At 45.1% G+C, this 12,945-nt stretch overlaps 1 long non-coding RNA gene across 2 annotated transcripts; it reads left to right on the forward strand.

The window, feature by feature from the left end:
• The first annotated feature begins 1,392 nt into the window (after positions 1–1,392).
• Positions 1,393–11,275, forward strand: LOC143556065 (uncharacterized). 2 transcript variants are annotated; one of them, XR_013139308.1, is made up of 3 exons: positions 1,393–1,457; positions 1,550–1,630; positions 11,196–11,275. It is a non-coding gene; the product is annotated as an uncharacterized LOC143556065 (long non-coding RNA). The 2 variants fall into 2 exon arrangements; XR_013139309.1 differs by having other exon boundaries at positions 1,550–1,636; positions 11,199–11,268.
• The last annotated feature ends 1,670 nt before the right edge of the window (positions 11,276–12,945 follow it).

Here is a 12,945-nt window from a genome sequence, read left to right on the forward strand (position 1 = left end):
TAATATACAAATCTTTTGGTTTTGGGTTCGGTTTGGTTATACTGAGTTTTCTTTTTGTTTTTAAAAGTGAATAACCAAACCGAAACCTAAAATTTTATTTTTCAATAAAATAATTAATTAACCGACGATTATTGCTTCGGTTCGCCTTTTTCTATTAATTTGGTTTCACTTCAGTTAATTTGGTTTCTTGCTCGTTTTAAGATTCTTCTCTTACATAATTTTCATATATTTTTTATATTTCATATATTTTTTTTAATCGTCAACTAATAAAAGTCTTGCTACCCATAACATAATAACAAAAAACGACCTCATACTCTTGTGATGACAGACAGTGCTAGGTAGCCCAAGCTCACCGTCTTCTGTTCCAGACGAATCCACCTTTTGAAGACCTATGGCAGACAAGCCCAATTAGAATAGGATTCAAACTTGAGACCTTGCTGTATCCGGTCAAAATCTTCACTTATCCTATAACATTTGTTGAGCTAATTGGCTTTTAACGTTTCATATATTCCCCGCTTTTGAGTATAAACAATATAAGAATTAGAATTTATAATACACATATTTTATTTAATATTATACTTCAATGTATATTAAATCGTCGTGTTTGTGAATTTAATAAATCAGTAAGCCCGAAAATAATCATGAGAATTCTTTTTTTCTTAGTTCACTCATTATCATTCACCTTCATGAAATTAGATTAATCTAAGAAAACCTAGACCCTCATTCACCAAATTGGAAGAACACAATGTGTGAGTCTTCGTAATAAAGAATGTTTTTTCATAGATTTCGTTTTCTTTTTTCTTTTTTTTTTTTGGTGTAGAAGGTCATGGAGTTAAATTGGTAATTTATTTGAACTAAAAATGTAATTAAAAAGACAAGACAGAAAATAAAATATGTTAAACCAATGTCAACAGGCTGGTCCGGTCACTCACTCATTCATTGTTCTGTTTGATTCCACATACACACAAACTAAAAATCCTTTCTTTCTTTGTTTCTGGGTATTCTGATATTATTTCATTCAACACAAACATCTCTCTTTTCTCTAATTAATAGCAGCAGGTAAGGTAAGGTAAGGTATCTTCTTTCTTTCTTTTCAGATCTGTTTTACTTGTATCATCCAGGATCACTAATTCTGCTGCATTCAACCACTTCAGTTTTTTTTTAAATAATTAAATCTACTACTATTTTATTTGTGTCCAATTTTGCTGATTTCAATTTCCTTGTTTTTAATTCTGCTAATTCCAAATATTTTTGAACGAATTTAGGTTGTTTTGTAATAATATATTTTACTGCGTTGACTTGTGATCCTTTATTTGTCTTGCAAAATCATAACATAATACATACGCTACACTATTATTATTATTATTATTCAGTTCTTGCTGCTGTTACATCTCACCTAACCTCTTTTCTAGGTTGGGAAAGCTGGGGGAGCCAAATGGAAATCCATGAGTGCCGCTGTAAGACATTTCAAAAAGAACTAGCTACTTGTGTTTTGTAATTCAACAAATTAATATAAATCAACTTTGTTATACCGATTATTTTGATTTAGGAAAAGGCTCCTTATGAAGCCAAGGCTGCAAAAAGGAAGACCGAGTATGAGAAAGTTATGAAAGCGTACAATAAGAAACAGGTTTGTGTTTTTTTGGTTGCATTTATAAATGAAATGTTTGATGGATTTTGTATGTATATATATATATAGGTGAAGAAACACTAATCGACCCCGGGCAGATTACGGATAATCTGGGGGTTAAATAGATGTTTCCCACGAGGGGTTAGATCCGGCAAAGATGGTTCTTCTGATAACCTGCAAAACAGACACCGTGAGCTCGTTACTGAGAAGGGGGGGTACCTCCTTGTGACCACCCTCCGGCGTGAGAATCAGACTAGATTGCTCTTGAATATAAGTGTATATTAAGAGAATGACTAGAGCGTATATCAGGTATGAGATATAAGATGAGATGAGATGATATATAAGATGATATACCATTCCAAGGTGTTGGAGTATTTATAGCCGAAGGTAGGTTTCCAAGAAGGTACAGCCGGCTGAATAGTGTTCCTGTTCTGCCAACTGTGGGCTACGCACATGCCATGCTAGTAGTTGGTGGGTAGGCAGCGGCTGATAGTGACCAGGCCGGCTGTGTACTATTTCTGTTCCACCAACTGCAAGCTATGCACGTCCTCCGACAGGTTGGTGAGTAGGCAGCGGCTAATAGTGACATACAGTACAAGAGCGTGCTGCTCGTCATACTGTTGTCAGTGAGCTGTCGTATCCTTGGTCAGATCTTTTGTCCATACCTCGTCAGGTACAGTACAAAAGATCCTCCAGTATCGTACGGATTGGCTCTTTTGGGCGGGAGTTCTCCCGGCTTTGTGCGGGAGAGTTCCCGGCTTTGCTCATTCCTTCTTCAGGTGACATTACTGAATTATTATGAGAGCTAAGTGCCTTGTGCGTGTAGCTTTGCTGCGCAGGTAGCCTTCCCTGATGGCTTGTATCCGCAGCTGCGGGAACAGGCAGAGTACTTCACCATTGGGAGGCTTTTCCTGCGGGAAGAGCTTGCGTACTGCGCGTAAGGACGTCACGTCTTTGAGCATGGTGGATCCTGCGGATCCAGTTGGTCTCTGCGCAGACGTCCATTTAAGTTAAGTCTTGCGGGTTCAACCGCGCAGACGTCCGTTAAGGAGTCTTGCGGGTTCAACTGCGCAGACGTCCCTTTAAAAGGTGAGTCTTGCGGGTCCAACTGGGCTCTGCTGAGACCTACCTCTTCAAGTCCCCCCAGTCCAATGTTCTTCTCATGAATTGTTAATAAGTGAGGTGAACTTTTGGACTTAAACAAGGGGTTTTGAAAAGGTTTTAGTTTTAAGGTTTTCCATGGGGATTCTTCCCGCGGAAGTCATAATGTCACGTGCAGAAATTCCCGACTTTTCTGCTTGATCTTTGGGTGTGATGCGGGTAGGTCTGTAACCTCCTCGCAAGTCAGGAGCGTTGAGTTCCACTTGTTTAGATTCTCCATGAGGTTTTGGTAGTTTTGAACATAGTGATCAATTATGTTTAAACAACCAATTCCATCTTGGAGGTTCAAACAATCTAGTTCTCGACGTTCCCGCTATGCAGGGATGTTATTCCCGTTTCCGCAAGCACTGCCCAGAAGATCCTTCTTGGTTTCAATTCCCTGCGGAGTGCTAGGTATGTGAAGGGTTTTGCCTTGACACTGTACCCGCACTCGTCTTATAGTTACTTCCAAGGTATTCCTGGCTTCAATTCCCTGCGGGTGCTAAGTATGTGAAGGGTTTTGCCTTGACACTGTACTCGCACCCGTCTTATGGTTACTTGGTTGCCGAGGTATTCTTGGCTTCAATTCCCTGCAGGTGCTAAGTATGTAAAGGGTTTTGCCTTAACACTGTACTAGCACCTGTCTTATAGTTTCTTGGTTGCCAAGGTAAGGGGTATTTTCCCGCTTACTTTTGAATCTTTTTGAAATTTGAAGTTGGTGAAAGGATAAGAACAGTCCAAACTGTTGAAACGTCGTCCGACGGTTTCTTCTGACAGTGTCAGGACGTGCAGGAAGTTATGGCGACGTGACAGTATATGGTCATTCCAGGCGCTTTTTCAGGCGCGTGGGCGCGATTTTTCGGGCGCGTGACCGCGAAATTAATGGCACGCGTACTTTCAACAGCTGTTGCCAGCTTGCACTTTGCCACGTGTCATAGTTTCATTGCACCTGCGATTTCTCTCTCTTCCGCATTTAATTCATCGCATTAATTGCGATGAGTATATAAAGGGCGAGAGGGTGCACCTTAGTCCACACTTTCACTTCTCTCTTCATCTTCTAAACGATTTCCGGTGAATACTCACTATTCCGTCGAGCATTCTTCTGAAATCGTTTCTGTTCATCCGAAACATGTCTTCTACCCATGATTTTGAGGCCACTGCCGAGGAGTCGGAGTTGTTCGTCGAGAACCCGACGTCGACGTCCGAAAAGGACGACAAGAGCACTGCTGGCGAGTGCCAGTGTGCTCTTCCGGCCGAGCTTTTTCAGTACATCGTCCGGAAGTTCATGCTCGAGTCGTTCGAGCCTGAGTTTCAGGGGCCACACCAGACGGTGTACGATGCCCCCAAGGGCAAAATAGGGGTGTATGCTGCATTCTTCGTTTATGGGAATCTCAGGTTCCCATTGACGAAGTTTGTATACCGTGTCTTGGAGAGGCACGGTGTGCATTTGACGGAGGTACACCCGATGGCGATCGCCAAGATCCGCCACTTTGAGTGGGTGTGCCTCATTCTGGGCGTGGAGCCCCACGTAGATCGGTTGATGACCTTCTACTCCTGGAGGTGTATCCAGGGGTGGTACACCTTGGTCAATCGGATCAAGGGGTTGAAGATCTGCGCTACCGAGCGCAGTCTTCGGTCGTGGAAGCGGGAGTTTTTCTTTATCTCCGCTCGCGTCATCCCCCTTGCGATGACGTTTAAGAATGGGAGAGCACTCCCCGTCCTTCACGCCCTCAACCACCAGGAGGCGGAGTGGTTCGCCAAGATCTCCCGGATCCAGACTCCGGTGTACCGCTTTGCGGAGTCTGGGATGGTGATGCTTGGGATGAGCCGGGTGTGGAAGGAGGCGTCCCAGATTCCTATCGTCCTCGAATACGGTTTGAACTCTGTCCCTTACGGTATGCTCTCTCTTCTTTGTTGATATAGGTTTTTCTTCTAACTGTTTCTTCTTTTTATTTCAGAGGGAAACGACTTGCAGTCTCTCCTGCAGCCGCGGGAGAGTGATGGTCCCGCCCGGATGGGTACTCGTGCTCTCGATGAGAACGAGTTGCCCATCTTGGAGCAAACGAGGGATCGGTTTGTGGAGGTCTACCCGCCAGGCCACCCTATTCTGAGTGCCACGCTGCCAGGTAAGGAGTTATTCAACCCTCGACCTCTCAATGTTGAAACCTCTGCTGGAATTCCTCTAATCTTGTCATCTTCTGATGAGGAATCCGCAGATGGTCCTCCGTTGGTGCGGAAAAAGAAGGCTGCCGGCGGGAAGGGGAATGCGAAGGTTGCCTCCACTGCCGATCCGGTGCATCGGTCTGATTCAGAGACCGAAAGCGAGGAGGTGGCGGGGAACCCTGGTGGTGATAAGACCACAGCTCCGGAGGCTGAGACGACTGTCACCTCCGAGCAGCCCAGGACGACGACGGTGAGCGGCGTGAAGAGGCCGGCTCCATCGGGTTCGTCCCGCCTGTTCGCACTTTTAGGCTCAAGAAAACCCGTAAGTACAAACTTCCTTTACTTTTAACTTCATATCTTTCCGTCATTATACTTATATCTTCTTTGTACAGGCGTGGATGCTACCGCATTCCAGGGTGGAGCGGGGAGGAGCACCTCCGGACCCATGACGGTAGGCTTGGTCAACCTACCTGAGGCGACGACCCAGGCGGCTGCGCCTGCTTCAGTTGGTTCAGTTGCTCACCCAGTTGAGCCAACTGTTCCAACTGTGACGACATCTCCGCCGGCTGTCAGTGCCATATTTACTGATTCTTTCACTGAGCCGGCGGTGAATGTTTCTGTGGATTCTTCCGCAGCCACGGCCGCGGTTGTGAGTTCACCTCCGGTGAGTTCACCTCCGCCGGTTTCTACCACGGCGGCTTCCGCAATGCCTCCTCCGGCGCCGGCGACTGCAGCCGGTCCTTCAGTATGTCCGGGGTTGGGGCGTCAAGCCAATCTCTGCCTCCTTCCCATCTGCCTGACCTCTTGGATGGATATCCGTTAGGTTCGGGTGATGGGTTTGGCGGCTACAGGCCTGTCGTCGACCCTACAGGTGCGTAGAGTTATTTTGGCCTTTATTTTGTATATATATTTTTTTATATCATCTTTTCCTAACTGCTTTTTGCTTTTGCAGTGTCGGATTCCAATGAAATGTATGTTCCACGATGGAACATCCGCCGAGGAACAACCCTTCGCACGCCTGTGGAGTGCGTGGAGTGGGCTCGTCACGCAGCTCCCAGTGGTGCGTTGGGGGAAGCAATGGCTAGCTACCAGGAGGGTAGGCTAACCAATGAGCTTCGGATTCTCCTGGCCCGGATGCAACCGTGCGTCGAGCTGCTGTGAAAACGACAAGTTAAAAGCAGCTCGTATCCAAGAAGTAGCTCAGGCGCGAGCTGTCCGGGAGGAGAACAAGAGGCTTACCGCAGTGGCTGCGGAAAAGGAGAAGGCCTTCAAGGCCCTCGAGGTTGAAGTTCAGGCCCGACTCGAGGCCCGTTCCAAGGCTGCCCAAGCTGTTAACGAACAGCTTCGGCTGGCTAAGGAAACTGCCTGGAACGCAACTGAGAGGGCCACCAAGGCTGAAGCTGTTGCTGAGCCTCTACGCATTGAGAATGAGGAGCTTAAAGCCAAGCTAGAGAGGCTTCAGCAGGCTCATGATGCCTTGGCTATGGAAGACGCCAAGAAGCTCCAAGAGATCTTGGACCAGAGGGGCGTGCTTGACCATACTGAGCGGAAGCTAAAGGGCGTTGAAGAGGCTGCTGCTAAGGAAGTGTTGCTCGCCAACCTTAACAAAAGTGAAGCCGAACGCGCCCGTAACCAAGCTCAAGCCGCCCTCCAGGAAGCTCTGGTTGCCAAGGAATGGCTTCTTCGAGAAGCGTTGTCTCAGGTATGCGTAATTTCATAATATCTTTACGCTTTTCTTTGTAAATAGAAAAGGTTTTGATACTTGTATTTTTCTTGTAGGTTGTGCATCGAGTCTTCACGGACACGTCATACGATGATGCCATGAGCGCAGCCCTCAACGCTTCTCACGAGGATGGGGAAAAGGCCGGCTTCCTGCTTGGTCTAGGGTTCGTTGAGAAAGGCATCCCGCCTTCCAACTTCCCTCTATATGATGTGGATACTGAAGCTGTTTATGACCAAGCAGTGAACCAGTATGCCGCCTTCCCGCATCCGGTGGTGGAGAAGGTGAACGAAGTTGCTGCTGCTGATGATGGGCTAGCCATTCTAAAGACCTTCATTGAACCGCCACAGCCAACTGATGGTGCGGGTACAAGTGGGTTTTGAGGGAGTGGTCCTGAAGCTTGAACCTTAAGATCCCTTCCCACTGTTAGGATAGGTTTACATTGTATAGATTTATATTCATGTAGGCGGGTAGTTATCCGGTCATTGTAATGTTTGAATAATTATGAAATATAAATCTTTGTGCGGGTAAGACCGCTACATTCACTGGATGACTTGCTTTATAAACGTTATATGACTTGCTCATGCATACTTTAGTTTAAATTAGCAACTTTCCAAGTGTTTAGAATAAGTTAACCTTTGAACGTGGTAGATAATAGGTTGAAGTTTTGCTTCCTCCTTCGTGATTGTGCGGGTAAGACCGTCACTTGCACTTAGTAGGATGGCTAAACTTTACCTATATCTGACCTGCGTGGAGGTTTTCCTCATCTTTTCGTTTGAAATTTTTTAAGTGTTTGGAATAAGTTAACCTTTGAACGTGGTAGATAATAGGTTGAAGTTTTGCTTCCTCCTTCGTGATTGTGCGGGTAAAACCGTCACTTGCACTTGGTAGGATGGCTAAACTTCACATATATCTGACCTGCGTGGAGGTTTTCCTCATCCTTTAGAAATTTTCTAAGTATTTTGAATAGGTTAACCGTTCGACGCGTGGTTGTCAATAGGTTAGTTCGGTTTCTTCTATCATGATTTGTGCGGTTAGGACCGGCACTTTCATTTAGTGAGATCACCAAACTTTACCTATGACTGACCTGCGTGAAGGTTTGTCGTTTTGTGTTTATGCGGGTTTTGCCGCCTTCCACAAGCAACGACTTCTTTACACTTATTTATGCGGTGAAAACCGGCATCAGTGTTTTGAATAAATTAACCGTTCGACGCGCGGTTGTCAATAGGTTAGTTCGGTTTCCTCTATCATGATTTGTGCGGTTAGGACCGGCACTTTCATTTAGTGGGATCACCAAACTTTACCTATGACTGACCTGCGTGAAGGTTTGCCGTTTTGTGTTTATGCGGGTTTTGCCGCCTTCCACAAGCAACGGCTTCTTTACACTTATTTATGCGGTGAAAACCGGCATCAGTGTTTTGAATAAATTAACCGTTCGACGCGCGGTTGTCAATAGGTTAGTTCGGTTTCCTCTATCATGATTTGTGCGGTTAGGACCGGGACTTTCATTTAGTGGGATGACCAAACTTCACCTATGACTGACCTGCGTGAAGGTTTGCCGTTTTTTGTGTTTATGCGGGTTTTGCCGCCTTCCACAAGCAACGATTTCCCCACTTATGTATGCGGTGAAGACCGGCATATCAGTGTGGAAAGTTCATAAGTATAAATGTAAGATCATCAGCATCTATATTCTAAGGAGAATCATTTCCATTAGAAGTGGCTCTGGGCCTTTTCTTTACAAATTTGGAATTGATCTACATGCAAATTGTGTAATTGAGCTCCCTTCCATGTTGTTGGGATGGGAGTGCCATCGAGCCGATATGCACCTGGTTCGGGATCTCGTTGTTTACGCAGTATGTAGTCTCCAACATTGAAGCTGCAATTTTACTCGTGTTTTCCCCAACTGGGGTTCTACACGCATCAGCCTGCTCAGCGTTCGTTACACCACGAGGTGCGCGAGCGTCCCATCTCTGAGAAATGCTTCGACGATGTCCTTCACGTCTGTGCATTCTTCAGTGTTGTGGCCTTTTGTCCTGTGAAAGTCACAGTATTTGATCCGATCAGCATTGTGACGATGTCGGATTATTGGAGCCTTTGGCCATGGGAGCTCCTCAGTGGCGAATATCTCGGTGACGCTTTTGGTGAGTGGCGTCCATCTGGAGTTCTTGTTCGACTGTACGTTATCTCTTCCGCCTAACCGATGTTGCAAGCCGGATGAGGTGTCAAAGTTTACCCTTGACTGCCAAATGCCTAGCTTCCGCTTTTTGTTTAGTCGGGCGGTAAGGACGTTGTCTTATCTTGTTTTCTGGGTGTAGAGGTTTGTGCTCTGGGGGAGATCTCTACCCAGTTGCTTCTCCGTTTCCGCAAAGCGTTTAGTTGCTGTCATGATGGCATCCCATGTGGATGGCATGCTATCTTTACCCGTTAAGGTGCGGATGAGCTCTGGGTCATTCGAGCCCTGGATGAAAGCAGCGCGAACAAGATCTTCGCTAATATTACCCAGACTTAGCTTCTTTGAGTTGAAGCGAGTGATGAAGTCTGGCAAATATTCATATTCCTCTCTAATGCAATTGAGGATTGTCCATTGCTCTTCGGTATACTTTCTTTGTTGGCTGAAGTGTTGGCTAAACTTCTGCTGGAAGTCTGCCCAATCGTAGATGTGGTGGACCGGTAGACGATCGAACCACGCTCTAACTGCCCCAACAAGCGTCATTTGGAACATGTAACACCACGTAGGTTCCGTCCAACTATTGACGGTTGCCCCCGCAATGAACCTGTTCAAATGATCGTCTGGATCAGATATACCATCGTAAGTGCCGATGTTGGACATCTGTTTGGCACTTTTCGGGGCGATTGCTTCCGCAATGTCCCTTGCAAATTTGGACGTTCCCGCCTTTGCAGCAGTTGGTGTAAATGTTTTGGAGAAGTCACGTGGGTTTCCACCCGCGCTTTTTGGTTTGAAGGTTTCTCCAAAATGCCTTCTCGGTTGGGAGTCCGTTTCCTTACGCTTCCCTTTCGCCCTATGACGAGGGTTTGCGTTACTATCGGATTCCTCCGAATCATCGTCCAGGTACTCTACTAATTCATCAGCCTGTTGGAGTGAACGTAAGCGTTCATCCAACTCAGCTTGGAATTCTTTTTGACGTGCTTCCGCCCACGCTTTAACTTCATCGAGTGTTTGGCGGGGGAGCCTCGTTCGTTGTCTCTCTAACTGGGTATCGGTGAATCCCAGTGAGCGATTATTTACTGCACTTGCCCCAACTCGGGTAACTGGGGTAGTGTTCGTAAAATTTACTGCACTTGCCCCGGCTTGGGTAACCGGGGTAGTGTTCGTAAAAACTGTGTAGTCGCCGGTATTCCCCTCAGTAGCTGGGGTTGTGGTTACCGGGGTTTCTTTAACCATCTTTCCAGAAGTTTTGAGAAAACTGAAAAAGGATTAAGTTCTAGCTTTTATGCATGGATGGCGCCAATGAAGAAACACTAATCGACCCCGGGCAGATTACGGATAATCTAGGGGTTAAATAGATGTTTCCCACGAGGGGTTAGATCCGGCAAAGATGGTTCTTCTGATAACCTGCAAAACAGACACCGTGAGCTCGTCACTGAGAAGAGGGGGGGTACCTCCTTGTGACCACCCTCCGGCGTGAGAATCAGACTAGATTGCTCTTGAATATAAGTGTATATTAAGAGAATGACTAGAGCAGATATCAGGTATGAGATATAAGATGAGATGAGATGAGATATAAGATGATATATCATTCCAAGGTGTTGGAGTATTTATAGCCGAAGGTAGGTTTCCAAGAAGGTACAGCCGGCTGAATAGTGTTCCTGTTCTGCCAACTGTGGGCTACGCACATGCCATGCTGGTAGTTGGTGGGTAGGCAGCGGCTGATAGTGACCAGGCCGGCTGTGTACTATTCCTGTTCCACCAACTGCAGGCTATGCACGTCCTCCGACAGGTTGGTGAGTAGGCAGCGGCTAATAGTGACATACAGTACAAGAGCGTGCTGCTCGTCATACTGTTGTCAGTGAGCTGTCGTATCCTTGGTCAGATCTTTTGTCCATACCTCGTCAGGTACAGTACAAAAGATCCTCCAGTATCGTACGGACTGGCTCATTTGGGCGGGAGTTCTCCCGGCTTTGTGCGGGAGAGTTCCCGGCTTTGCTCATTCCTTCTTCAGGTGACATTACTGAATTATTATGAGAGCTAAGTGCCTTGTGCGTGTAGCTTTGCTGCGCAGGTAGCCTTCCCTGATGGCTTGTATCCGCAGCTGCGGGAACAGGCAGAGTACTTCACCATTGGGAGGCTTTTCCTGCGGGAACAGCTTGCGTACTGCGCGTAAGGACGTCACGTCTCTGAGCATGGTGGGTCCTGCGGATCCAGTTGGTCTCTGCGCAGACGTCCCTTTAAGTTAAGTCTTGCGGGTTCAACCGCGCAGACGTCCGTTAAGGAGTCTTGCGGGTTCAACTGCGCAGACGTCCCTTTTCAAGGTGAGTCTTGCGGGTCCAACTGGGCTCTGCTGAGACCTACCTCTTCAATAGGAGAGTGAAGTGGATGATGTTGAGGAGGAATCTGATAAGTCTAAGTCCGAAGTAGACAAGGAAAGTGGGCAGGTATTTATTTATTTGATTTAAACGATCTTCAATGGTTCACATATGCGTACTACTTGATTATTCACGTTTGTTTCCTTAGATAGTGTGATATCTTTTTAATCATGGTTCACATTCAAACACGTTGTTATGAGCAGGAGGACGAAGAAGATGAGGATTGAATTGGACACGTACGTGGTTTTATGATATGTCAGAACAAATGGAAACATGTATGTTTGGTATCTACACTTGACTTGGGTTTGTGCTTTAGTGTAAAAGCTTGACAATTTGATTTATTTTCAACTTTCAAATGTACGTATGTGTTTATTTAATTGCAGTGGTTTAGTGTTTTTTTTTCTCTTTGTAATTGGCATGTTTGGTGATCTACTACTTGATTTTTGAAGTTTGTCATGTTTATGTAAACCATGAGGAGCTGTTCTTCATGTCCCCAAACCCATCTTTGAGTTGTCAACATCAAACTAGACCGTTTAATAGTTGTTACAAAACTAAATGTATCTGCATGTACATGTACATGTACATGTACATGTACATGTACATGTACATGTACATGTACATGTACGTATGTGAATATCATGTAGAGGGGTGTGTATGGGTTGTCAACATCTAAGTAACTCTCTTTTACAAATCTAAAAGAGAGCTTTACCACCTCACATAGTCACATGGGTAATGGGCTAGGACGTTATGTTCTCGTTTATTAAGAACCTGCTGGGCTCCAACCTAATGTGCATCATTAATAGCCCAGGTCATATGAACCAATTATCTTCTAATAGAAGTAAAGTACAAAGGTCGATGTTTTTTTAGTTTTTTATTGCTTTTTTGTTTTATTGTGTTTGACTTTTGGAATGTTTTAGTGATACTTTCTGGTATATATTTTCAAAGGTAGGAAACTCATGTAACAAAACTCTTTGATGGAGTAGCCAAAGTAAAGTGTTATTTTGGTTGTGTGGACTTAGGCTTGAAACTGGTACACTGCAGTAATATATTGCAATTTTTTAAGCTTTATTTTTGATGTGTCGCTAAGCTTTTAGTGGGCCAAGTGGCGACACCGAACTTGTCCACACCATTTCGATTTTCGTTTTTAGTATTGGTAGATCGACCGTCAATTTTTTTACATGACGAAAACCAACTGAATTCGCGTAAACTCACCACGCCAGCGTCTGGGATTGACAAGGCTCGGGTTTTGACGCCATCTGATTTTTTGTTTTAGTTACGTACCATAACGAACGTAATGAAAACCGACCGGATACCAATTTTGTTTTTGTTTTAGTTATGGTACCGTAACGAACGTGTAGGAAACCGACCAAATTCGCGTACAACCACTACGCTTTGTTTTAGTTTTAGTACCACCATAATTTGAACAATACTAAAACTATGTTACTTTCATTACTAGGACTTCCTGTGTTTCCCGACATAATTTCATCCAAAATTTGGGAAATTAACTTGACAAAAAAGGGTGAATATTCACTTTATTGGAAGAAAAAAAACCCTCTAGTATGTTTTGAGGGACGATGCTCCAGGACGGGGAGAAGTTTTCCCGGTTAGTGAAGTGAATTGTTTTCCCATGGCATTTAATATATAAGGCAAGATTAGATTATTTAGTATGAATCACGACTATGGGGTGTTTAGGATTGCTTATTTTCATGAACTTATAACTAATAAACTTTTTGAGAAGTAATATGTT

This window comes from Bidens hawaiensis, unplaced genomic scaffold, assembly GCF_021521415.1.
Source record: "Bidens hawaiensis isolate Kalapana, Puna unplaced genomic scaffold, B.hawaiensis_p1.1 tig00018433_1, whole genome shotgun sequence".
NCBI classification, from domain to species: Eukaryota; Viridiplantae; Streptophyta; class Magnoliopsida; order Asterales; family Asteraceae; genus Bidens; species Bidens hawaiensis.